Below are 27,519 nucleotides of genomic sequence, written 5' to 3' on the forward strand. Positions count from 1 at the left end.
GGGGGGGAAGTGAGTGAACAAGTTGCCTGACTGGGTTTAAACCACGACAGGTGTTAACTACCAATTTTAATGCAGGATTTTATTGTATTTTGCTGTGACTGAACAGAAACTTAAGAATTAAGGCAGCATTAAGAGATTCTTGAAAACTTCAACAACTCTCCTTGTTCTGACCTCCAACATCATGAATAATTGGAAGTGCGATGACTGGGCCTGATTAGGGCAGTTTGAGGGCTGCTGTTCTTCTCTTCTGCACTTCATCACAACTTGAATAAACTCTCAAAAGAGTGAAAGAGTGGCAGCTGAATTTTCAGGTCCTGATGACCTAAAAATTACTTTAAAGACATAAGGAAACATAAAGGTTTGAAATGTATGACTGTAAACATCCAGAGGCACATTATATTGTCTTTTCTCAGATAGATTCAGGTTCTGATATTCACATTTGTGAATAGCCCATTTCAGTGACATTGCTGTGACAAGATCCCTATGGGTATACTTCCTATTACTTCATTAACATCAGTGCAAGTCAGCATCTTTATGTAGATTTGAACTTCCTTGATGAATTTTGTGAGGTTTGTGTTCTGCAGATGAAACAAGATGTGGCTGTTGTCTTAAGGTCCTCTCCAACCCTAACTATTCTATGATTCTGTGATTCTGTATTGTCACCAAATGGGCATATACTGGAAGCTGGTGGCAAGTACTACCATGGTGGCAAGTACTGTCATGCTTGTTGAGCAGAGAGAAGGCTGCCAAGTGCAGGCAGAGTAGTCCTTGACCAAGCAGCAAAGGAACCTGTGAGTCATCCTGTGTGGCAGGGAGTGGGAAGGAAGGCTGTGAGAGTAGAACATCGCAGAACAGCAGCTAAGGACTCCAGGGAACAGGTACTCTGGAAAAGCCGTGAATACCCAAAAACAGTTCAGCAAACACCTTTTTATGAAGTTGAATGGAGCTTCCGAGAGGGAGCACAAGCAACAGGCTTTATTAATGCAGTTTGTTCAACAAGCTAACGTTGTTTAATATGCTAAATGAGGAAGTAAGAAACTGTTACCAAACCATTGCAGAAACATGAGAAATATTGTAGTTGGAAAGCATAAAACTCTGAAACTACAATAGTTATTCCCTGATAGAAAGGGGATAGGGGAACAGTTGAAACACAACAGGTTTAAGACATAGGAGTCGCATAGGTAATTTGGAATCTTTTGTTCAGTGATAGATGGTAATGTATTTCAGAGACCCAGACTTGTGAACAGGGATATTAGAAGATCCTGAATTAACCTTAAGAAACAGTGAGGATGCAGGAGGCCACAGCACAGAGATAGACCAGACTGCAAGTGCTGGAAGGAAAACCAAGATAACAGTCTCTTGAACTGGGGCTGCAACAATCACAAGCTCACGGGAGTGTAGGAGGCAGAGCAAAACTGATGACTCAAGGGGAAATCTGCCTAGTGTACCCAGAGCTCCCTCTAAATGCTGCCCTGGCACACTGCACTATCTACATATGATGGCTTTCAGCAGGCTGTGTGAAATGGTTTAGTAGCCTTAGTTGACTCCCACCACAGAAATGCCAAGCTTCTTAAGTTGCTTAACAGGCTTGGCGAAGAGGATAATGATTAACCGTTTATTAAAGTCATCCCCTCCAGGTCAGGATGAGGGATATTGGTAGTGAGAAAGCCTGCACGCCTTTTCCTTTCCCAGTGCCTTTTATGCAGATAGGGGACTTCAGCCTTCGGGGATACAGTTACTGGTATTAAATTTACTTAAAAGTATGAAGTGGCTTCATTTCTGTTCTGAATACCACTGTGGGCTATTGTAAACTTCCCCTGTGCAGTTTGAATCTCCTTAAAAGCAGACATGCACTGATTTCTAAGAATAACTCTACAGAGAGCATGCAGTGTACATGTCAACTTAATTAAATGAATTTGTTTAAAATAAGATCGATGGTGTGTGAAATTATGTAATTATTCCATAAATACACTTTGTTAATTAATTAATATTTTAATTAAAGGGTAGTTGGAAACCCTTCACATTACTACCTTTTCTGAAGGACGTGAATGTGTCTTTACCTCATACTCACTGATCAGACAAAAAAAAAAGTTAAAATAGGTATTATACTAGGAGCCCAGGAGATTAAATAAATTAATAAATAAATAAAAAAAGCACAGATTACAGCTATGTCCCAGTTTGCCACAGGAGGGAATTTGGCTGCCCTTTAAAATCTTCCTTCTCAGTCAGCCTTTGGTTTTTCTAATATCCTTCACATCTCTTATTCTGGGAGCATGATTGTCTCTCTGGGAGCTTTGCCTTGAAATGTCTCTCTGGAAAACAAACTTGGAACTAAGTGCTGTGGACTAGTTGTTGGTTCAGAGAGGTGGTATTAGCAGTTTGTCAGAGCCAGACATAAATCCCTTTTCCCCCCTCATACTACTTTTCCTCTGGTATCTTTCAGTTTACCTGTTTATTTTGAAGATTAGCCGTATTAACAAACCTAGGCTCCCTATTACTCACTGCCAGAATGGCACTCCAATCCCCAGCCCACTTTTTGTAACTGCTGGTGTGGAATAAATGAAATGACTGGAAACCGAAAAAAGAGAGAAATGACTGTGGCCCTTATCTTGCCCCCTGGAAATTCATATATAATTCACACTGAAGCCAATAGGATAGGAAGGCAAATTTGAGGCCTGTCTGTGAAAAATTATCGAGAGTTCCCAAATTAAGGCCCTGTGCAAACTTGCATAGTTAAATGTGAATGCCCCCTGTGAAGGCAATGGACAGGGTGCTGCTTACAGGTCTAGAGTAAATTCATGCTTCTGTTTGCAGCTTTGAGGTATAGATAAATACAAACCAGGAAATTCTGGACAGTTAATAGTTACTCTGCATGGTTTGATCTGCTGTTTCTATGGGAAAATTACTCTGATGACTTTCTGCAGCTCCTCTGCAACTACTCTTCAACTGCTTGCTACTCCTGAATGCATTAAGAGCTGGTAAGTGTGGTTTGACTGTAACTTATCTAAAATGTCAGTGCTTTTGGATTTCTAACCTGTCCTGCAGTACCGTACCCAGTGTAGGCCTAGAAGGTCCTAAGAGAAATCATAGTTCATTGCAGTGACAGCATTTTAGTGTGTGACATAAGAGGATTATATGATACTAGCACAGAAAGAACAAGGAGCACTGTAACTAGCATGGGGACAAGTAAAAGCTTAGTCAGTCAAGAGTGGATTACAGCACATCTAAGACAGGCAAAGGACCCAGTGTACATATATTTGCACAGAAAAAGTTACACAGATACAGTGATTTACAGAAAACAGTTTGCCAAGGAATATTTTAAAAACAAAATAAAATTTGAGAGTTAGAATATTAATTCCTAATTGCAAAGGAATTGAGCTCACTGTGTTGTATCCTCAGCTACTCTGATTTATCTTTGAATTCAACAGTGAATCACAAGCCTTGCCTGACTTATTCATGTGTGAGATGTCAGGTGCATGAGAGCTTACATCATATGCCATGCCAGTGCATAAAATTTTTAAACCTGCCCTTGACAACTGAACAATTCAGCAACCTGGACGCAAGCTGCAAGGATCCAAAAGTAGGATGAAAATTACAACTGTTTATACAGCTTTGCACAATGCCATGGCAATGCTTTTTGCAAGAAGAAATATTTACTGAAGGTAAACACAGTTTAGAACAAGATTTAATGTCTGTGTCTTCTCTGTGGGGATCCACACACAGAGCACTGGGTTTAATGCTGCTTGAAAAGCCTGAGCTTTTACCTTGGCGAGTCCTCTGTTTTTCAAATGTACAGGAACAACTGGGGGATAAGAAAAAGTGTCCATGATGTAAAGAAAAGCTTACATAGGCAAAAGGGAAATTATTATAAGTGCTGCTTCTGGGGTATTTTGCTGTGCTACAGTTTGTTTGACAAGGATGATACCAATTAGTGCCAACCGTAGCATAGTTTATGATACTGACATCTGTCCAGCAGAAATTGGCCGGAAAACATCAAACTTATTTGGCAGATGTCGCTGAATAACCATTAGGTGGTGATAACTTTTGGTTGCCCAGTGGGGAGAGGTTCTAGCGTAGACACCAGGCTGAGGATCTGCAATCCATCTTTCACTTCCCTGCAAAGTGTAAGAGCAGAAGGAATGGTCTTTTCAGCAAGGATGGAGAAAGTCTGAAATATTTGTGGGGATCTGTGTCCTGACTGGATTTACACATCCAAATTTATCTTGGAGCTAACTCCACTGGCATCTCTGAAGTCATGCCTGTTTATCTCCAGGCTGAATTTGCACCAGCAGAGAACTGATCACTCTGTCAGGGACATTTTATTGCATTCAGGAACTATCTAAATGTTGAGGTGATTTTAGTTGATACCTGTTTCGCATCTCTTTATATCACCTACAAACATTCAGGCTTGCAAAAACTGAAATTAAAAACCTCCATCTATAGGAAGTCACCTAATAAAGGGCTTGATTTTTCTTCTCCCAGGAGTGCCATAAAGAGAGAGGTCAGGGAAGACTGTAGCCGCACAACAGCTCTGATTGTTGACCTTCTGATTTAGGTGGTGAATAAAAATGAAGTTAGGTCACACTGGACATTCATGTGGCTTGAATTTAGAGATCTGGGTATGTCCTCAGTTATACTGGGAACGGTATATCTCTATATATTCTTTTTGTTTCTTTGTTCAACTCTCGAGTCATCTCCCTAAGAAAGAACACCTCCCATTATTTCAGGCAAGGCCTTAAATTTGGAAGGGACAAGTCTAAGCAATACTTACATCAGGCCCAAACTAAGAGATGAGTCTGAGTAAGTTTAAGCTGCTGTGTTGTGTACTTCTAGATTCCTCAGCCCTTCTTGACAATGATAAAGGGATTGGGATTCCTTTCTGTGTAAATCCAGGAGGACAGCCAAAGCCTGCATGGAAAATCTTGTCCCTTCTCATACCCTATGTAGAATTTACACCTTCTTACGCATCAGCCCTGAAATTAATCCTCTTGGTCTAACTGATTCTGAAGGAGTCTAACATGGAATAATTTACATGATGAGGGGCTGAAAGAGATGTATAGCAGGAATGACAGCAATCAGAAGGATGTAAGAAGGCAGAAATTAAAGTAAGTGGTAGCTTACTTATACGAGCTAGCTTGCTATATGTGGAATACTTCAGATCCACTTAGGTTTGTATGTGAATTTGGTCCTTACTGTCTGAGGGAGAGGGCAAGACCGATCATTATTTCCTGTTCCTAGGTGACAGAGATGTGACAATATCAACATTTTTTAAAAATTCTGATATATGTGACTTTAGTATGAATATGAAATGGGTATGATTCTTGGTTTATTTCAAGCTGCATGCTAGGAAAACAAAGCACTCGTAGATATGAATAGAAATCATTGCAGCCTGTTAAATTAGGAAATGTGCTTTGAAATCTTAATATAATTTCTAGAGGAAGGAGCCTCTTGACTTCTTGACTTGAATGATAAAGGTCTGAAAATGGTCAGAGAGTCATAGAGCTAAGTGGGGATCCCAATTACAGATTAGCAGTAATGCAAATGTTGCTGCAGAGGGACCACTCAGCATCTGCAGCTGAGGAGCTCTGGCTACAGCACAGGCATTAAAAACCTTCCCTTTCATTATTGTTTTTAATTATCTGTACAATGACAGAGCTGGAATACCTGCTGCACACTGAGGCCCTTTGTGCGAGCCCAGCAGCAGAGGCAGTGCAGGCCAAAGCCCGTATGTTTTGCCTTCTGGAGGTTTTTCAGCTGAATTTTGCTTTCGTGCAGATGTCTGTCTTTACTATTTACTCCTTATCTTCACTGGCTGTTTCCCCTTCTTCACTGAACATAAGCATCAGATGCAGCTTTTTTTGACAACACCAGGGTTCGGCTATCCAGCTGCAAATCTGAAGTTCTCATGTGGAAGCATAGGACTCTTGCTTTCCCACAAGGAAGTGAGGGTGCACTGTGCAGGGCTTCCCTCAGAGCACAGACCTCTTGTAGCAGAGAGGTGAGTGTCCAGCCTCCTCCCTCTTTCATAAGGGAGCTTGCAGGCTTGGATGGAAGAGCAGGAAGCTGACAAGCTCTTCATTAAACTTGGGAATGGGGCATTAGTCTATACTCTGGTTTTCTCATATAACATGTGAGATTGATGTTCAGTATGCCCTCGTTCTTGTACCTCCTCCCTGTGTTTTTCCCACATACTTAGCAGCCACAGTATGCTTTCATGGGGAGGATAAAGCAATCAGGAAAACTAGGAGAAGAGGCAAGAGCTGGCTAAGGGAGGTTCACTTTCTCACAGTCACTGAAACTAATCCCCTCTGAGAAAATCTTGCCAAGGTTATATTGTAGGTTGTGCTTCCAGATGGAGGCTGCATATTTTGAGACTTAAAATACTACTGGTGTACCTTTGACTTGGACCTACTTGATTGTTTGTTGGAGATGCTGTGCCTGTAGCACTGGGAGACACAGTGGGTGGTCTGCGTGTCCCGGAGCAGGAGGGTCCAGGCCAGGACATGTGAACGGGTGAGCACAGGCGGTACGAATACCCGCTGAACACAGGTGAGGAGTGATAACTGGAACCAGTCAGAAAGAGGAAAGTGCAAGGAACCCGGCCTGGGTTTTTAGTCCCCTGGCAGTGCTGATCCTCTCAGAGGATAGGAAAGCGGGAGAAAAAAGCAGCTGAGCCACTCTCTGCAATGAGCACCTTCTTGCCCATTGCAGAGCTTTTGCCTCCAACTCAGTCTTGTTGTGAGGAGTCTGAGAAATGATTAATAGCAAAGGATACAGACAACAATGCTGCCAAGGTTATAAGGGCTTGTGATAATGCAGATATTCCTTGTTCACCTTACCTGTTTTCCCGACAGCTCTCTGCCATGGCAGCAAATTTCTACTTATTGTAGGCGCAAGAAGGATAACTTGTATATATGAGGGCAGAAGGTACCCTTTTGTCAACAGAAGCAAGCAGATGAAAGCAAGAGTATCCTGAAAAAAGCTGTGTGGATGGGATAGGGAGGAAGTAGCAAAGTTGGCTAAAGATGGTTCAGAAGAACTGACTGTACATCAGCGCCGACCAGGACCAACCCTATGAAAAGTGTGTCCGTTAATTAAGGGAGCAAGAGGAAAGGAGTGATGAGTAAAGTCATAATGACACTAAACTTCTTTTAAAATAAGGACACTAGGAAGATAGACACTTGGGAAGTTAACTCTTGGAAAGCAGAGAGGGGATAGCAGGAATAAATGCAGATTGGCTGGCCTACATCATGCATATCCACATGAAGGCAATAAAGTGACCAACTTAGTGAAGCACTAATCACTGTTTCTCAGAAGTCACTGAAAGCTGCAGCAGCTCCAGAGAGCAGGGAGGGGTGAGAAGGTGGAATTCCACCCTGAGCCTGGCGGGGCTGAGCAATTAAAGCCCAGTCAATCCAGCAGCAGTCTTGTGGGAAATAACGCAGCAAGCGAACGCAGGAAAGAAAAATCTTTAAGGAAAGAGGAAATGATGAATGGTGGGGGGCAGCCTTGTGCAGGTCTCCTCAGGGTGATAGGAGCAGTGCAAAGTGAATTCCTGAAAGTTAAGATCTGAACCCTGGGCTGTGATTTGGGGCTCTGTGTTGTGCTCTGGGCAATTACGAAGTGCAGTGTACAGGGAAGCTTTGCGTGGCTGTATCTGCAAGGCATTCCTAGTGTTTGTGGTGAGAAAGGAATCCGGGGGGGGGCAAATTATGCTTTGAGTGTTGCAAATTATGCTTTGAGTGTTAATAATATGTTTAAAGATTAATAGTAATAAATGTTATAGTAATATATGCTGTATAAAACCATACCAATAGCACTGTGCCATTTAGGATCTAAATGAATACAGAAAAAAGGGAACAGAGAATTCAGGAGACAAAGTAAGTGGTAAAGGTTTGAAATGTCTTTTAATTTCCTACTGTAGCTAGCCCATATTTCAAATGCTTTCCTGATGTTATTTTATATCAAAACATCTGCTTTACACAGCAAGGGCTAGGTTTTCAATTAGTCTTCCTCGAAGTAACCCAAGGATCTGCCCTGAACCTTAGAAACATTCTCAGTTTAAACACTGCCAAAATCTGGGATGTCTGCAGAGTGTTTAGGCTTTGTCAGGGCTTTGCCAGAATCCTTTTATTGAAATAGTGAGCTCAGGTTATCTATGACTGAGGATACATTCATAGTTAGATCTAGACCATGGTAAGAATTGGATATGGCTGGAAATAGGTGTCCTCTTTGGTCAGGTTTGATTTGAAGCTGGATAAGGTTTTGGGTCAGGATTTGGAGGTTTTTTTTTTTGTGCTATTGCATGGCTGCTGCTTTCAGGAGGAGGGAACAAGTGGGAACAAAGACCTTGGAGGAGGCAGGGTGCTATTACCTGGGTGGCAGCAGCAAGGAGCCCTGTAAGCATAAGGTGATGGTCTAGTCATGAGTCTGGTTACTATTGTGTGTAAGTGCTTTCAGGGTTCGTTGTGCTGATGAGTCAGACCAGCCAGATGACAATTTTGGTTGGCAGGGAAAAGGGGAGGGAAGCTCAGATTTTTTTAGGGTTGGTTTAGATTTTTTTTTTTATTATTTTTATTTTTGTCCAGTATTGTGTCTCTGGCAGCAATTCAAATACAACAAAACCTGAGTGATACTGCAAATATAACAAAGGAAGAAGTACTGAGAAATACACTGGGATAACTGGAAAACAGAGTAGGGAAAAGTAACAAACAATTAGAGTCTGATTGGAAAAAGAGTGGAAAATAGTTGATGTGAGGACAGAATGTTTGGGAAAAGAGGAAAGGCACAGAGAGCTTGGAGATTTCTAGCAGGTGTTGAGGCTGATGCACACATCCTTTGCACAACAGCAAGTGGCTAAGCAGGGAGAATACAAAGAAGCATGACTGACATAAGCACAGTCACCATGCCAATGAGCACAAGTGCCTGTATATATTAATAGGCCAGAGGGAAGCTGTGAATGCTACAGGAATGCTAGCTACTGAAGGTGAGCTCTATCATCAGCAATATGTGAATGAAGGGTGAGAATTTGACATCTGATTGTTTTGCTTGCTCTCTCTGAGGGAAGAATGGCTTCTCAGGCATCTTGGAAATGTGCTTCCCAAAGACAGCACAGGTACTCTGAGGCTGAAGCAGGGGACGGTGGTGGTAGGACTAGGTGATGTGCAGATAACATCGCAAAAATACCCAGCGCTCCTGAGCCTCTGTAGCAGCTGGGGGATGGATGTTAGAGTGTATCTTCAGATTGGCCTTCATTGGCTGGGGTTAGAGAGCAGCCTGCAGCCAGAAGCCTCCCAGAGCTCCAGCTGCTGTCTAGGGCACCAGAGCAGGGAGCCACCCCTTGCATCTGCTAAACGAACCTGGGCTGCTGTGGCTCCTGGAGGGGCTGAGCCCAGCCAGACCTGCTCAGCTTACATGACACAGCTCAGACTTCAGGTTTTAAACTCCATGCTTTGTGCTTTCCCTTATTTCTAAAGTGTAGGGACAGATGGGAATGCACTTCCTTTTTCCTGTCCTTCATCTGAACACCTGGGTACCTGTTTCTCTTGCAGTGTAGGTGATCTCTTGCTGTGGGTTATCCTGGCCCTGTGACACTTGTGGTGTGTTAATTACTGAGCACGGTAAACATGCAAATGGCCTGGGATATTTTAGCGCTGGGGACAGATGCTGATTGGCACATTGGTTTTCATAGTGTGAGGGTGAATGGATATGCAGATAAACAGTTGAGCTTTCCTAAACATTTCAGAAGCTATTGTTTGTCTCTGTACATGTACCCACACATAGACTTCTGCTGCACTCCACATGCAGGGAGACTGCTCACTGAATGTATGTAGTTTCCGCTTTAACCACAGCTCTTCAGTTATTGCTGTAGCTTTGAATCCTTCCCTCTGGTGCTAAAGCCACCTTCTGCAGAATTTGCTGTCACTCAGTAAGCGGATCCCCAGTTTTGTCCTCCATGCCTGTGCCATTTCTTTGCTTTGCAGAATATTGTCAGAACTGTTTGTCTCTTGAAATTGTACTTGAAGTGCCTCACCTCATCTTTTTATTTGGTCCTTCTACCTGCCTATGGCTGCTCCTGGTTGAGAAATATCTGCCTCTTGACTTCCCCCCTCCCCAGTCAGGCTTCCAGCCCTTCTGTTCCCTTGCAAAGCGCTCTCCACTGTGTTTGCACATGCATTATATAGTACCCGGTGGCTGGAACAAATCTGACAGATGCAAATGTGAAAACTAGGTAGTTTCTGAGATATATAGGGGCAAACCCAGTAACTTCGTCCTCTTCTAATATTTGTGTTTCTGGGGAAATATTTGTTTTAATATTTGTTTTGGGGGGAATTCCTGGCTTTGGTTACAAACACCTGAAGAAGTAAGTCCTTGTCTGAATTGTCATTCCTATTTTAGCAGGTTTCTGCAGATCTTTGTGATTCCTGTCTTAATTCTCTTTTCCTCTTAGGTAACAAAAACTTGCAGGAATTTTGTTTCTAAAGCGCACTGCCAAAAAAAATGGTGGGATATATGCTAGCATAACAGCAAGTAGTGAAGAGGGAATTTAGTAGGCTGGAGGAGTTTTCTAAAGCCCTACTCAACATTTCATTTTATGATTCTTAATGACAAATGGTGATTGTGAATATTCATGAATTTTTCCCTGGGTTAATGTCATAACCTTTGCAGTAAAAAGGCTGTTTTCACCGGTAATAACTACCTTTCAGTTTATTTATGCTTGTGTTTTTTTTTACAGAGATAGACCTCAAATTAATATTCAAAGTGCAAGAAAGTGATTTTGCTTGTTTGTTTGATGGGGGGGAGGGGAAAATATATTTTAAAAGTCTTACCATGTTGTGTCTCTATTGAGACAATGCAGCTCTTTACTTTCAAGCTCTTGGGGTTTTATCTTTCAGTAGTTTTTGAGTGTTGGAAGAGGTGTTTCAGTTCAACTTTAGTGAAGAGACAAGTCTGCATGTAATATGAGGAATTTGTCTTTTTGAGCAAGAAGAATTATCCTGTCTTTGTTTTTCCCACTAATTCTGAGTATTAATCTAGTATTTTATCAGTAATTATCTGTTATTATTTCCCATGGTCAGTATTACCTCTTCTCCTTTCTTTTTCCTGACTCTGATTATATTTGGTGCCTCGCAGTCATTATATCTGACTTTGCCACACTGAAATGGATGTGCCCTTTATCTGTTCATAAGCCTAATTTATTCAAATCATTTTAAATTTGCTTGCTCTGTGCACCATTTTACACGTATATGCTATCAGCAAAAAATTCCACTTTAAAAATTATATCCCCTGCAGGCCATTTATGTAAAAGTTGAACAAAAGTGGGTATAGTGCTGAAATTTGGGAGTATTGCCTTGTTCTTGTCCCTCTAGTCACCCTGAACCGTGCCGTTTTGCTGACACCTTGCTTCTTGTCCCATGGATAATTTTGAAGCCATTTGCTATTGCACTTTTTCTATACAGTGCTTTACTGATTCCACAGATCAATCTCTTTGTGGGGTGTGACACCAGATGAATCTCTTCCATCTGGATAAATTATGCCCATCATTTCACTTTTGCCTCTCTGTTGAGAAAAGTATTGAAAGGACTTAAAGCATGTTTGACAGACATGACATGAATCCAGCTGCCTTTCCTTCCGCGGGCTGGCTGTTTCTACATGTTGCATAACCCTGTCCCATATTTATGTTTCCAATATCCGTTCTGTGGCTGCGGTTGGGAATACTGGTGAGTGGATTCCTAAATCCTCCCTTGATTTAAAAAACAAACAAACAAACAAAAAGTGGTTTTGAATACTATTATTTTTAAAAAGTAAAGCTGGAGAAGCTGCTTTCTAGGCATCTCCAGATACACCTTGCTCAGGAAGCTATCAAGCAGTATTACTAAAGGTTTGCCAATTTCCCTTGCTATTTCCTTCCAACTTTAGAGATGCAGTTAATCTCAGTCTTGGGTCCTGTCAACTTTTAATAGTTCTAATTAATTAACTACCTGTCCAGATTGGATCATAAAAGCCTTTTAACATTTCATTTTTTCCCCCTCAAGAAAATGGATCCTTGTTTCCGGGATGTGACCTTCAGCTTCTTCTGTAAATACTCAGGCAAAGGATATTAATTCAGGCTCAGCACAGCATCAGTCTCATCTGTCACTGACTTCTCACTCATTCCCTTTTGCGGCCCCACTGATTCCTTTCCCGGTCCTCTGCTTTTCACATATCAGATGAGAGATCTCCATTGAATTTCTTCACATCCTTGCCATTTTTTAAAAAGCATTTGCTGCTCCAGCGTTTCCTGCCAGTGTTTATAATTGCTCCATTTTGAATGCAATGTCATCGGCAGACCTGCTAAGTAATACAATAATAATGCAATAGAGGAAACTGAAACCATGGTAGGAGCCCAAGTAGTGAACTTGTCTGGATCTGAATGTATTGAAGTGGAAGTCGTTCTAGTTTTACAGTGTGTGGTGTGAGACCAGAATCTGGCCTTGGATGTGAAATAGCTCATAAATTACCTGAGGCTTTTTAGCAGGGCGTAGCAGCAATGCTGCCTGGTGTTAAGACCCCTAAACAATGTTTTGTAGGGCATTCACAAGGAAACCTGAAACTTGCCAGAACACCTTTTGGAATAAAGCTCAGGAAATATTTCTTCAGGAAAAAAAATAAAAATCTGACCTGGTTCTGAAATAAATCCCTTTTCCTTCCTAGAAGGTTATTACTGCTGCATTTCTATGCTAGATATTTTGTGGCACCTCTAAGTTTTTGTGTTTGATTACATGGCTGTGTTTAATTTACTGTGTCATGCTCCATCCAACTGTCATTACGAGCTTGAGTCCCCATCTGATAAACTTCTGCTTTCTACACATGAAGATGTTACACTTCAGAGACCTGCTGTAAGGCTCTCCCTATATAGGGAGAGCATGGAGGAAGTTGCTTTGGCGTGCAAACGAGGTGCCTCCTGACAGCTCTGTGATTCGGAAAGCACCTTCAAGAGGTAACTAAAACACAAACAGGCCCCCAAGCCTGCAGGCATTGCTCGCCTGTTTTTGCAGATTAGTAAGCCAATCATGAGAGGGCAGAGGCGTTACAAAGCTACCACACTTTAACTGTGAGGTCTCTGTAAGCTTGCTTGAAAGACGGTCCATACACAGGTTTGCCAGCTGGCTGCAGAGCACACACCGCCTGCACCACACTGAAGCAGAGCTGTGTGGGTGAGAGGTTTCAAGGGCCCAGCTATTGTTCCAGCACAGACCCATAGACAGGCAGCTCATATCTCTGTTCTCCTGTTTGGAGGCTGTATCAGGCTTTTAGCTGGAGTAGAGAATGTTGCTGCAGAAGCTGTTTTAGCTTAGGAGTCACTGCTCCTTCTACCTTTTCTAATTTTTTTCCCTCGTACCTTAATGTCCTAAATCACATTCTCTGTGTTGCTTAATACCACATCTGGCATTCTTCCCTTCCTTGCTGGTTTAGGTACACATTAAATTAGAAAGCAGTCCTGTACCAGATCAAGTTTTGCTTTCTCCGCTTAACGTAATCCACTCTGAGGTCTAGATAATTAAACTCTCCCACTATTGGTGCCATGGTCTTTTATATGTTTTTCCCTGTATATGCTGTCCTTCATACCTCCTTCCTGGTCAGGTTGTGCACAACACGTTCCTTTTAGTACATTTCCAGTGTAAAATCTGTATCACTCAGGTACAGCCTAGTTACTCCAGGGGCGGTTGGATTCAGTGAAGATCAAGACAGTATGCAGAAAGTGGCCCATGGAAATTGTCCTCTTCTCCTCCTCCTCTTCCACTTCCTGACTTCACTTCTGATCCTAAAAGACCCTGCAAGCTAGGATGTTTTAAAAGCAGAGGCCTAAGTTTGAGTTCAACCTTGGGCTCAGACTGAAGGGCAGCTCTTCTGGTTTTTTTTAAGTATTGGATTGTCAGGTGAAAGGCTCTGAACCAAACCAGTACTCCCTCATTTGGCACTGATTGTGCAACATCACCAGCAAAGCAGAATGGGATAGATGGGCAGAGAGTGGTCTGTGCTATTTAAACAGCTGTCACTTTTAAATAGCATCCATAAAGAAAATTTTGAACACTGTGGAGTCAGGCTGTCCTGTCATATGTTTCAAGTCCTGGTAAGCGGTCGTCTCACAGTATGTCCTAAAGACATTTAGAACAATTTGTGAGGGTGGGTGTGCTCTATTAGAAGGCTCAGGAAATGAAGAAGGAAGGAAGGGGAAACCAGAAATATATTGCTGACACGTGCAGAAAGCATGCTCTGCTCTAGCCAAGGCTTTTTCAACTTAAATTCAAGATCGTTCCAGTTTAATTTCAAAATAGAAATAAGGTGTTGTACTACTGCACACAGTTGTTTTTCCAGCTAAGCTTTTTCAGTCAGCAAAAGCATAAATAATGTAAAATGTGATGTCACTTGAGGGAAGAATAATTGCTGATGCTCTTTGGCATGGTCTTTAGTGGAAGTACCACTAAGCAGCATTAGAGATTTAAATACATTGGTATATCTCTGGATGTGACTTGCTTTTAACTTATTCTAAAAAAGAAATACAGAAATTTTCATTTCAGTTGGTTTTAATTTTGCTGTCTGTGAATAAGGTTTTCTGTCACCCAGTGTAGGTGGTTTTTAGTGCCTACAGGGTGCTAAATATTGGTATTTATGTTAAAGTGCAAGCATTACATGGTTGTACTTCTGTGCAGCACTTGCTGTTTCTTTCCCACATGGGAAGATGTACTGCATCATTGGTGGTTTAGTTTATGAGGGTGGCTAGGGGCCTGTTTAAGCAATAGCAGCATTTTGCCTCAAGAACTGATACTATTGAGAGGCCAAAATAACAAGCAAAATTCCCTGGGATTTGAGCATATTGTGTTTGGTCAGGATTCCCAAGGAAGGGAGTACTTTGAATGTTGTTTCTGTAGAAATGACATTACAGGTCCTCTCTATGCAGCTGGCTAGCACTGGAACCCTAGGTAGATGAAGTATCCGCTCCTCTGCCAGCCTGTTCTCCTGCCCCAGCCTTCTACCACTGCAGCCAGAAAGACTCATGAGGGTCTTGGTTGTCTCCTACTACTCAGTTCAACACTGGGGTTGGAAGAATCATTGTGTTTGTTTGTGTATTTTTTCCAGCTAATGGGCCTTCTTGAGGATTCCCCCGTATCCTTCTTCCCCAGCAACAGCTAGCCCATCAAATCACGGGCTGCATCCTTCCACCCCTGTTTGGGTGCAGAGCTGCCTCAATACCTTTTCCTCGCTAAGCAAGTAAGTGACTGTCACTGCTACACTTCCTAGCCCCTCTGGGAGGCTGACAAAGGATGCCGTGCTCCTGAGACCTGAACATATAATTTGCAGCATGCAATTTATGTCGCATCATACCTAGCTGGAGCTCTAGCTCCTGGAGTACCCAAAATATATCTAGAAATAGATCATGTCATGTAAAGAATGAAGTGGAAGGTGATAGTAATTGCGGACTATATAATTAGAAAGCAAGAATCAGAATGTCTAACTAATGGCAACACCTGGAATACCTGCACAAAAAGCCAATCAAGTCAACTTGAAATCCCAGGGAAGCCTGTATGCGGCTGTTTCTGCCCCTTTAAAACCTGCTCACAATATTGCAAATTACACTTTGATCACACTTCTGCTGGTGTAAACCACATAGAAATCAAGCATAAGACAATAATCTGACTTTTTCAGAAGGTCACATCCACTTAAATGTACAGAGTTGCACACAGTAGGTTTTTCTAAATGTAGACACCTGCCTATAAAATCATGGTGAATCCAAGTCTAATAAAGTTTGCTTGATGTTACAGAGCCTAAAAGTCTGTCAGAAGTACTGGGGAGGAGGGAGAAGCAGCTTTAAGGCCACGTAAAAACAAAGCCTTTCTTCTCTCCTTTTAAATATTTCTGCTGAGCCCTGATTGAACATAGGATGAAAAGCCATTGTCTTGAGATTTGAGAAAAGCAAAGGATTTCTGTTTCCACTAGTACATTGAAAAGTTCTTTACTGCATGGAAGGTTGTCCCTTCTAAACTTCCTCAGACTTGTGGCTTAGGTTTCGGGGGAACACAGCTGCTGGCACCACAGAAATTTGTTGTCAGTAGGATGTGGTATCTCTGAGGAGTCCATGTGGTCAGGAACATTAGCTCTCTGTTCTTTGTATCAATTTTACATTGTATTTTGGGTGAAATATTTTGAGAATGAAGTTTTGGCTTTTAAAGGTGCTGTGATGGCATGGAAGAGTGGTATGTGTTGACCCAAACTCTCTGCTATTATGTGGTAAAAACGACAGAGTAATCATCTGAGGCAGTGTACTGATGCTGGCATTCTCAGTGTCAATATGAGCACTGGGCCTTTCCAGAATCGGGAGCTCAGATTTGATGTTGCTTTTGAGCTGATATTTCTGTTATCTGGATTGTCAAAAACACCCGTAGCATCCATTAGAGATTGTCATGACAGTTGGGGGCGGGGGGTGGAATCTAGAAAACATGTCAAAATACAGCATTTTACAAAGATACAAAATGCGTCATAGGAGTGTGTTGGTTTCAATGAAAAATTTTCAGGAATTTTTAGGAAAAAAGAGAGAATGACTGTCTGGGAAATAGTGTGACCACCTAGGGCACTGGTGACCCCATATACTGTCCAGCGTGGGTGCAGAGATGATTTATACTGCACATCTGCCTATCTGCCTGCCTCTTCCACTTTTCTCTGTCAGAGGTATTTTGTTTTGTGAACAGTTTACCGTTCTCCAGTCCAAAAGGTTATTCTTCAGACCAGCAGTTAGGTTCCTGGTATCCACCATAGGGTACAGAGGCCAAACTTCCAGTGGGCATAAAGGCAGGACAATGATTTAAACTCATCTTTTCCACTTCTAAGCAAGCAAGTTGGACACCTGGCTATTAGTGGGCCTGAGGTGGATATGCCCAAATGTCCCTCTTAACTTTTAATGAAAGTCAGCTTTGAAACTGGGCTTTCATTCCTGTCTTTGAAACAAAACTGTTGCATTCCTGTCATGACTTCTGAAGCGCACTGTCCATCGGGTAAAACAAAAATGAAACAGGCTGTAGTCCAGATGCTAGATTCAGTCTTGCAGGATTTATATAGTGGTCAGGGGTTTATTTGTTTGGGTGAGCAGAGGGGGAAATCATGCCTACAAAGGAGTATCTTCATTTGTGCTCTTCTCCACAGTTGTAGATGATACAGGCTTTTCTATGGAGAGTAGCTGCTAATGTGATGTAGTAAAAGCCAAAAGTTAGCTTCGTTTCAAAGACAGGAAAGGTTGGTGTCAGCGCCAGGTTCTGGCTGTTGCTATGTTTGAGTTGCCTAGTATGCTAACAAAAATAATGCTATAATAATGCATAGTTGTGCTGTCACCCACATTTTTAGATCAGGAACACCCTCTTGCACTCTCACTCCATTATATATCAAAGCAGAGAGGAGCAGGGCTATGGTCTACTTCCTTCTTGCCTCTTTTCACGCTATTTGTTCTTTAACGCAGGTGGGAAGAGATGAGCAGGCTCTTCTTGGGCCCTGCTGTTGTAAGAGGCTGCTCCATGGACAGCTCATGAAGGAGCTGTGATCTCTGCTTTTTCTTTTCTTCCCTTCCTTAGTATCCTTCGTGGCCAACTGCAGCCTATCCTGCGCAAGTATTTTAAAGAGAATGGGCTATCACTGACATCTTCAAGATAAGCCACTTAAACACAGAATCAAAGACTCACCTTTAGATGTTTCCACTGAAGTTGTTTTCAAAGAAAAATATGAAGAGGCAAACTCTGCTCTCCATGCTACATATATAAATTTGGTACAACTCTGCTGAAGTCAAGAGCTGAAACCAAAATAAGCCCTGGAAATTTTATCTTCTGTCTCAGAAAACAAGAGTCTACAAAGGGCCTGGTTCATTGTCGAGGGCAGCCAAGTCAACGCCAAAGGTACATATTAATTTGCTAATTTGATTTAGGACTTGACTGTTGAGGCAAGGTGACCCCTTAAGGCATCGACTTCAGTCAGCTTGAGCTATTCTTCAAATGATATAAAATATTATTGAAGACAGGCATTGCGCTACCTGCAGAAGGGAACAGCTTTGAAATGTATTATTGCTGCAGTGACTGGGCAGCCTAGTCCCAGACTGTGATGCAAGTATGATGAGTGCTGAAAAAACAGAGAATTAGGACAGGTTTCATTCCATGTACTTTTCCATGTGCAGGGGAGCCATAGAATACTCAGGTATTAGTTCATAGTTACAGTACTCGTAGGATATCTTTATGCTGTGTCCAGTTGTCCAAGCCTAGCAACATGCAGACCTTCCAGGTGTCTCTAGTCTTGGGAAGCTTAACCATCAGATAAAGGGATGTTTCCAAATGTCCTGCTGTGAATGACAGCCTGGCTCCTGCTCGACCGCTGTGATGAAGGTGGAATGGTTTGCACAGGCAAGTTGCTTGAATGGCTTTGGAACGGAAATGAAAAACTGCTGTCTTGCCCATTGGGTGGTTGAAGCTGTGGGTGAACTAATATGCCAGATTTCCTATTGTAACTCCAGCTGGCAGATACAACCCAGTTTTATGATACAATGCAGGAGAGAGGTTTTTTTATTTACAGATTATTTTTTTGTAGCAACTATGAATTTGAGCACAATGACATAAGATTTTTACTTATTTGAAATAAGAAAAAATCAATCGGATTAACGTGTTTCAACTAAAAATCTCCAATAATCTATTATATCATTAAAATATTTGAAACTAAATGGGTTAAAACACTGTTATGAAAGGCTAGCTTGTGAAGGCAGTAGTTTCCTACCACATGCAATAAAAAGCATTTCACATGCATGAAAAACTAGTATACCAAATTTCTGGCTATAAATAAGGCAATTGTAAAATGTAAATGCTTAAGCACACTAGCAAAATTCAGCCAACAAAGCAGGGATCAGAAATTTATACCCTTGTTACTGGTAATTACAGTCGCATTCTTTACTGAACTGTATTCCCAGCCAACACATAAAAGTGTCCTGATGCATTACCTGCTTAGAACTAAGTCACCCCTAGCACACATGTGCCAGAGAGCGGATCTGCAGCTACGTGGCCATGTTAGCACATGGAACTCTGCATGCACTGCTGTATATGTATCTGTCTACCTTTTAAGCAAAGTAGCTGAAAGCCCCTCAGGGTGTTCTTACGAAATGTAAATTCACTGACTTGGAGACCTCAGCATAAAATCACTGCTTTTAGTGGATGGTAGTTTAACACTCCCCTTTCCATAAGAAAATGAGGAAAAAGAGATGTAGTCCCATGGTTGTTTTTACATACATTCAGCATTTGTCTTTTTTCTTCTTCTTTGACAAAATAAAAGCATTTTAGGCAGCTATAAAAGTAGGTTCCTCCCCTCCCCAGAAATAAGCAATAAATTCTTAATGCTCTTGTGACAGATCAATCTCAACCTGTCAATAATTCATATTTGATACTTCCACTATTTAATTTAAGGAGGAATTGTGAGGAAAGATGAGCCGCCTTTTGGGTTCAGATTGACACCTCCTGACAAGACTGTTAATGTATCTAAGGAAAAAAAAACAAAAAAGCAGCACACATGTGAAAGCTTAAATTCATTACTACTGATCTTGCAATTATTTTGACAGTACCACATGCATCACATGCTTTTTCTTCCAATGGTGTGCACACACACTTGATCAGTGGGTCTTAATAAGTTCAACTAACTGGATTCAGACGCATAAAAATACCCCTCCAAAGTGGCAAGCACCCACATATTCGACTTCAGTGGAACTGTTGCAGTTCCTTCGTATCTGAAAATCAGGCCCTTTTCAATGCTGAGTAGGGTGCCATGTGCAGTCCAGTTCTAAGGCCAGTAGGCTGTAGCCATGAAGCAGGACCAAAACACAGGTGCCCTCAGGAAGGAGCTTGTAGCCTGGAAGACTGCTGTGATTTGAGCACCTTCTTCAAGAGTCAGTCATTAAAGTCTTAAATTATTTTGGTAGTAAGGTTGCATTCTTGACAGGACAGCAAACCCAGAACATGTTACAGAAGACAGCTAGGAAGAAGAACCTACCTACCCCAGAGCAGTCAGATGAGCTGAAGTCCTTGCTACTGCTAGCCAAATTCATTCAATCTGGAAAACAGGGTATCTAAAATAAATCACAGGACCCAAAAGTTTCACTCATGATTTTTCTAAGCAATTCAAAGCTTAAAAAAGTAAGCATTAAGAATATTTAATGCGTTTAAAGATCTCTGCATGCCTTCCTTGGGTGAATAAATCTACTGTCCTAGGAGTGTTTTTCAACTTTGTCCAGTTTGAATGTACCTAAACATTCGCCAGTGGATGGGCAGACCCCTGGGTAGCAGGTGTAAGTTTCCTTACAAAAGGCTTCCTTTTCTCAGTTACTTTTTTTCATCGTATTGGAAGTAGTTAATGGAAAACCACCAGTTTTAATGCATTTCAATGAGCTGATTCTCTTTGGGATCTTTAAAGGGCAATGCTAAAACAACCTTGAGTTTTAAAGCATAGTGACGCTCTATGTAAAAACGTTCTCTGTGTTTCTTGTATATATTCCTAGTGCAGCTTACTTCCACTTAGAAGTTAAAATGCTACTTGCTGTTGTCCAGTTCTCCAGATTTGGCTGGGTTTTGATGGTCATGTCTCTGTTCTTTTTATTTTTCATCACCATCTTTATTTTTATTTTTTTAAATGAAGTAAACTATTTCATAGACTTGCCAATTCATGTTGGTTGCTTGCTCTCTTAAGTGATGTACAAACATAGTAGAAGAAATGGTCCCTTCCCTGACATTCTTCCTTGATGATCTAAAACCAGATGGAGACAACTGAGTTGTACTAAAACAAGTCTTGCAGGTCACTGATGTGTCAGTAGATTTTGACTGGTGGGGCTGATTGAACAAGCTATCATAAAATGTCATAGTGAACGCACAAATTGAAAAAGTCTATTTAGCACTGCATCAGAGGTGTGTACAGAGGCTGGGAGACTTTCCTCACCATAAGCTAAGGGAACAGGTTGCACATATCCTGTTCTCAGGGCTGTGAAGGAACTGCTTCACAAAGCTTAAAGGGTATATCATAAAGCTAGAGAAAGGGTACAGTCCCACTCACCCCCAGGGAATAGGTAAAAGGAAAGCCATCTGAGCTCTCCAGTTGTATCATGCAGTCTCCCTGATGTGCAGTAAAGTCTTAATTTCTCTGGGCTGGTGTGGTCCTGCAACTATCTTCTCTGAATAAATCACAGCTGGTTTCTCAACCCAAGCAAACTCATGTGGAAACTTGCTTTTCTCTCCTGTGAATGAGTTCAAGAGAGTGCTATTTATTATTTTTTTTTTATTATATAGACGCATTTCAGATTATAACTAGATGATATAAGCACGAGACACATCATTATCTAGGGGAATCTGTTAATACCTGTAATCAATAAATGGGTACAGGGCTTTTTCTTGTATTACAATCACAAAAGGATGCATAGGGTTTGCTAACTGCTGTTCACTTCTAAATACTGCATGTTGCTCGCTCATTAATTACTGCCACAGTTTGCAGGAATTATTCCATAATTAATTGGCCTCTAAAACACTCTGCTGTATCTCTTTCACATTTGGGAAGTGCTACTCAACATTGTATTTTTTTATGCAAGTTTTTCGTACAAGCTTTGCCAAAGCTCTTTGAATGTGTCATCTTGGCAGATAAAAACATGACTTGGGAATGGCTACAAGAAATGAGGTAGTGTGAAAAGTTTCAGAAGCAATGAACTATCACTATAAATGTAATTTTAATGTGGCATTTCTCCCAAACTATGAACCAGGCAGGACTCTAAAAAGTTTGAATGCAGACTACTCAATAATTTATGTAGTTATTCAGAGATTGGTTCAAGTCTTAGAAAGACTAATTTATTTGAATCCATTTGAACAATACAGCTGACATAATGGCATAAATAATAACCTATACAAACCCAGCATCTTTCACTATCATGGATCCCAAAGTAAAACATCAGTTGTGGAAATGAAGCCACCACTTCAGGCACCTGTGCCAACTATATTATAGATCTGGTCCTCCCCAATGCATCTGGTGAGGCATTTATGAACCATAGGGATCCAGTGTCACAGATGAGTGGGCCAGTCTCTGCTAGGAAAGAAATATCTTCTCTACAGAGAGTTGCAGAGAAAAAGAGGCAGGCAGAGATGTAATTATTTATGTGGCATATAGCTCTTTATGTCTCTGATGACTAAAAATACTGGGAATGATTTTAAGTCTCATTTGAAAAAGCATCGCAAACAGTAAATAGCGCAATCTCCACTTCACAGGGCTCAATTTTCAAAAGCCATTCTCATAGTGCCAGTCCACTCAGCCCTCAATATGCAGGGCTCCTGGAAAATCTTGACATTTATTCAGGTGCTTACATGGGAGCAGAAATCTGAAAATCTAGTCCTAGCTGTGGGGGCTGCAAGGCCTTTGGGAAATTCCAACCAGTAGCTGGATTGTAAAGCAAGAGATCACACAAGAGCCTTGGAGTAAATCAGTATTATGCACTTAATCCACACCCACTCTGCAGCCAAAATAAATAAAATAAAAGCTCTTAGTGTGTTGCACTAATGCAAAGCCCAAGATAATACAGGGGACGTTCTCCCATGAGCCAGAATGCCTGTTTGGCTGAGTTTGCAAGGGCTGATGATCAGGGCACGACTGAGCACACTGAGGAATAAGTGTCAGGGGCAAGAAGGGAGGCAGAATACGAAAAGTTTCCTACAGGCCAGAGGATGGTGTCACTCCATCTGTCAGAAGTACACATGCCACAGACAATAACTCCTGCCTGCTTTGTGCTGGTAATGACATCCATGACAACCTGCCTATTGCCTGCTCTGGCAAATAATGTCTCTCCCAGTCAAAACAACTAAATGGTGTTTCATTTTGCTGTACCTCTCCCTAAAAATCCTGTCATGAAGCTTTCAAACTGCTCCTCTTTGGCTTTGGTTAGGCCTAATGGCAAGTTGAGACTTTGCTTTCCTACTAAGGCTTTATGGGTTTATGACTTCTGACTTCTGGTCCCTTGTTGCTGTCTGTTTTGTCTATGCATTGAAGCCGTACTCAGAAGACACTCTTCAAGGAGAACAAAATCTTCCCAATCACAAATCTCTACAGTGCGTAGTGATGAGGGTTGCAAAGTGCTTCTGTGAAAATGAGCTCCTAAGTCATCCCTGCTATGTAGTAGGCACAGCTGTGGCTTTTTATTAGAGAAAATGATTCTGATCTATATGTCATTTAAAAAAACAGATGGTGGTTGTAGAGATGGAGGAGATCAGTATTGTGGTGGCCTCATTTACTAGTAACTGAAGATTGATAAAATTTGATGTGGTTTGGGTGCCTTGATTAAAGTCAAAGATAAATAGATACGTACAAAGCAAAATCATAACCTTAGCTAGCATGTCATCTGCTTCCTGGACTCAGGACTAAATGGGTACTGGAACTGAACAACTGACCTGTAAAGGTGGCCTCCCAGAATAAAAAGAAATACACATTACAAAGTTAAATATGGTAGAAGATTGTACAGTTTCATGTTTGGCTCCTGTAAATACATTAGTGTACTTTGATCCCCAGGGTTGTCAGGCCAGCTTCCACTTTGTTAAATCAGATGCGTTTTTTGATGAATCTGCAGTGGATGTGGTGGCTTGTTGAGCATTACACTGAGCTAAAACTACTGAGACAAGCAATTGTGGACCATCTAAGCTGAAGAGCATTAACAATTAAGCTTTGGTGGCAGTATTTGATAAAAGAAAGATTCATTATCCTAACTTTGCTGGAAGGACTGCTAATGTACAGTATTGGACATGACTCTGAGGACGGCATGAATATGAACTCAAATTAAATGAGTAAAATGTGAAGGAAATTAGTACTGAATTAAATACGAAAATGGTTGGACTGTAGATTTAGCCTGGAAGTTAGAGATATAAATTTTTGCATAGTAACAGAAATTTTAACAGCTATATGATGAATGTGTCATTGCATATGAACATGTTTGATTAGAAACCAGTGGCTAACAGTGCTTCAGAGCACAAGAGAGAACACAGAAATGTACTGAGGAATGCAGATTCAATTGGCCCGTATTAATACTGTGACAGTAAATACAGCTAAGCTATCAAGATAGTAGAAAGGCTTTCTAGCTCTAATACAAATTCCCAAATTGTTTTGGCACTGAACTCAGAATTGCACAGGCAGATGCACAGGATGACTCTGAACATGATAGGAAGGCAAATAGCTGCTTTTGCTGAAACATGGAAATGCTATCCTTAGTACTAAATGGAAAAAACATAATTTGGGAGACATCAGTAAAAAAGCCAAGTGTTGTCAGGTGAGAAAATGAGGTCAAAGTAAAAGAAATGTACTTTCTTGTAACGTTTAAGGAGGCAGAACCAAAGCTGAGTTTCAAACTGGCAGAAAAAATCAAGGGAGATAAAATGATGCAGGAATCTGACTGAGACTGCAGCTAAATCAAAGAGGTAGGGATTAATGATCTACCCTGAGGTGTAATGCACATGGCATAGTTTAGGTGGCCCAGCAGAAGCAGCAAATCAAGCTGAGTGAGAGGCTGGGAATCAGGAAAAAAAAAAAAAAGGATCAATTTATTGCAGAGGGAGAAAAGTTAATAATAAATAGGAAGGAAGGTATAATGCAAAATGAATATGTGGGATTAGGTCGATGTATTGTTTTCTTCTTGAGCAGTATGAATGAACACTAATATAGCTTCTATATATGAAAAAAGTAACAGGGCTTCGCAGGAAGAGCTTTAATGTCTTCCAAAATACAGTTCTCAACATATTACTTGAGGTAAAGCACTGCAGTTGTCACCCCCGCCTCACCAAAATGATACTGGAGAGACTGAGTTACACCAGCTGAAACGCTGTACTTCCCTACCAACACACAAACTTCTAAACAAAAATCTTTATCTGTCTAATCATCTGCTACAGCTAGCCTAAATGGTACCCTACACCATGCAATTAATGTCACTTGATCCTTTTTGTCCTTAGTCTGCCATACGTGTTTGGCACTTGAGGACAAAAATGAGTTAGATTGAATAGGGAAGTAATCCATTCCCTTCACTGATGTATGTTAATGCTGTTAGAGCGTACGCAGATGGTACCATATTCTATTTGATGTACCTGACTTCATCTTGAGTGTTTTAAAGGATGGTCATAGTCAGGGGAGGAAAATGTCAAACAAGAAGCCTTAAATGAGATGAGAGTACGACTGAAGGGAAAATGCAGGTTAAAATTGTTGATGCTTTTTACAGATTATAGGAACTGAATCATCTATTCCCTTTCCTCCTACTGCCAAACCAAACAATGTACAACTAGAACAGAGAGAACTGTCTTTGAGATAGAAAAGGCATGAGATCATTAATATATAGCTTATGTTTCCTATGCTGTATCAAGCAGGCCATGTATCCACTTTTTCCTGGGTCATAACCAGCCACAACCAGGAGACAGATAGCTTCCTAATGAAATGGAAGCATTATGATATTTGACTTTTATCGCTATTATTGAGCCAGCAGACTTCCCTGCTTGCTGGGTCTATTTCAGAGGCTATGAGATAACTCCTTTTGGGTAAAAAGCACTGGAGGAATTAAGTGGTATTAGAGACATATGCGTATATGCAGATCCCCATGTATTCCGAGGCTTTCCTTAACAATTAAAAATAAACCTTTTAAAAGATACACTCAGTGTACAAAAGGTATCTCCAGAAATCCCTTTTTGGGCAGTCTTTTATGGCAATTCATCTTCCAAGACAGGAACTGCACAAGATGTTAGAAACTTTGTTGCCTTCGACTTAAATGTGTTTAGACTTTCCAGCAATGCAAGTGGTGATGCTCTTTCCCTAGTACAACATACGAACAGTACTAGGCACTTCTATTTGGAGAGATCTGAATACATTGTCCTTAACGAGGACAGAAAAGTTGAAAGTTTCAGCCCTTTTGCACCTTTACACCAGATAAAAAGGAAAGAATAAGTTAAATCCACCCTTAGTATCCTATATCTGGCTGACAGAGATTGCTGGAAGCATGGCAAAGGCCAGCTATGAAGGTCCTGTTTTTCCCGTGGCAGGTATTGGCAGGGACAGGGCATGGAATGTCAAGGAAAGGAAAAAGGCACAGGTCTGGGGAGGATAACCCTGAGATGTTGATGAAGACTGGGAGACTTTCTTAATTACATCACTGACTTCTCCAGCACCCTAAATCAAGGTAATTTAAAGCTCTAGGACAGCTTCTCACGCTGGAGTACCACTCATTTTTGTCTTGTTAATTACTTTATTGGCATAATGGATAATCAAGTAGAATCACATAAAATAGGGAGGAAATTCAAGGAATTCAAGTTACTTAGGGGAAAGAGAGATTACATAAATATAACAATAAATGTGAACTTTAAAGAGTATTTTTTTAGTTCAGTAAGTGGAAGCATAGAAAGGGGAAGCGAGTGTGGGAAATGTAATCCTGAAAACTCTTGACTTGTTGAATGATATATTAATTGTGAAAGTCTAAAAAGCAACAGAGAAAATAAACAGTAAACAGAGAAAATTCAATTAAAGTAGAGAAAAGATAGTCCTTGAAATAGGAAAAATAGTTCTTCAGGGTATTTTTTCTGGAATGCAACTACTTTCTCTGACCAGCATATATCTCTGCCTCTTCCCTCTTACACTGCCTTGCTCCCTCCAAAATGTTATGGGGAACACATCAGGGTCAGTGGAGAACACTCTTGTGATTGTACATGAATGGGTTGTGAAACTTACTGAAGAGCTGGTGTACAGGTTGGGCTAGAGCAATTGCTATAATTGTACATTAATATTAGCATATCTGTTCTTCTTGGTGACAAGATTTACTTTGAGGGAAATGTTAACAGGCATTTGAAGGAGGAAGAAAGTAAGACTTGCAAACTAGAGGTTCCTGGAGATGGGTAATACAGTTGATCTTTCTTACAACTGGAACAGGCTTCCTCAGGGACAGACAGAATGATCTTATGTGGCCACCAGATAGAAGCAACACCAATGAGTCAAATCGTGCCTGCCTTTCCCTCCCATGACAATAGTAGTTTTCCTCTCTTCCCATAAGGATCTCTAATCCATCCCAGTTGCATCTGCCTTTTAAATCCTTCTCCAAAATGCAATTTTTACTGCGATGCTTGAAGAAGCCGGCTTTGCAAAGGTACCTAGCTTGATTGGTAATTGATTTTATTTATAGTTAATGAGATCATACATAAACCACACTCAGTAATAACTAAAACTACCTTGATTCACAACTACCCCGTTGTGCATAGTTGCTGTGAACATAGGACTGTAGTACTATTACTCCCTTCTTCTCCCTTCTTCGTCTCCCCTTTTCTTCTCCCCCTTTTCATTTCTTCCCACCCTTGCTAATTGTACTGCTTCTTAAATTAAGTCTTCTGTAAATCTGATCAGTGTTTGAGTTTTGAGTCTTCTCTGGATCAGTCTTGGATTGCACTTTGGAAACCTGTCCTTGCCCTGCACACTCTGTCTTACAACATT

The sequence above is a fragment of the Pezoporus wallicus genome, unplaced genomic scaffold (assembly GCF_028554395.1).
Source record: "Pezoporus wallicus isolate ANWC-B61680 ecotype Strahan unplaced genomic scaffold, APGP_CSIRO_Pwel_v1 contig_1583, whole genome shotgun sequence".
Classification (NCBI taxonomy): Eukaryota; Metazoa; Chordata; class Aves; order Psittaciformes; family Psittacidae; genus Pezoporus; species Pezoporus wallicus.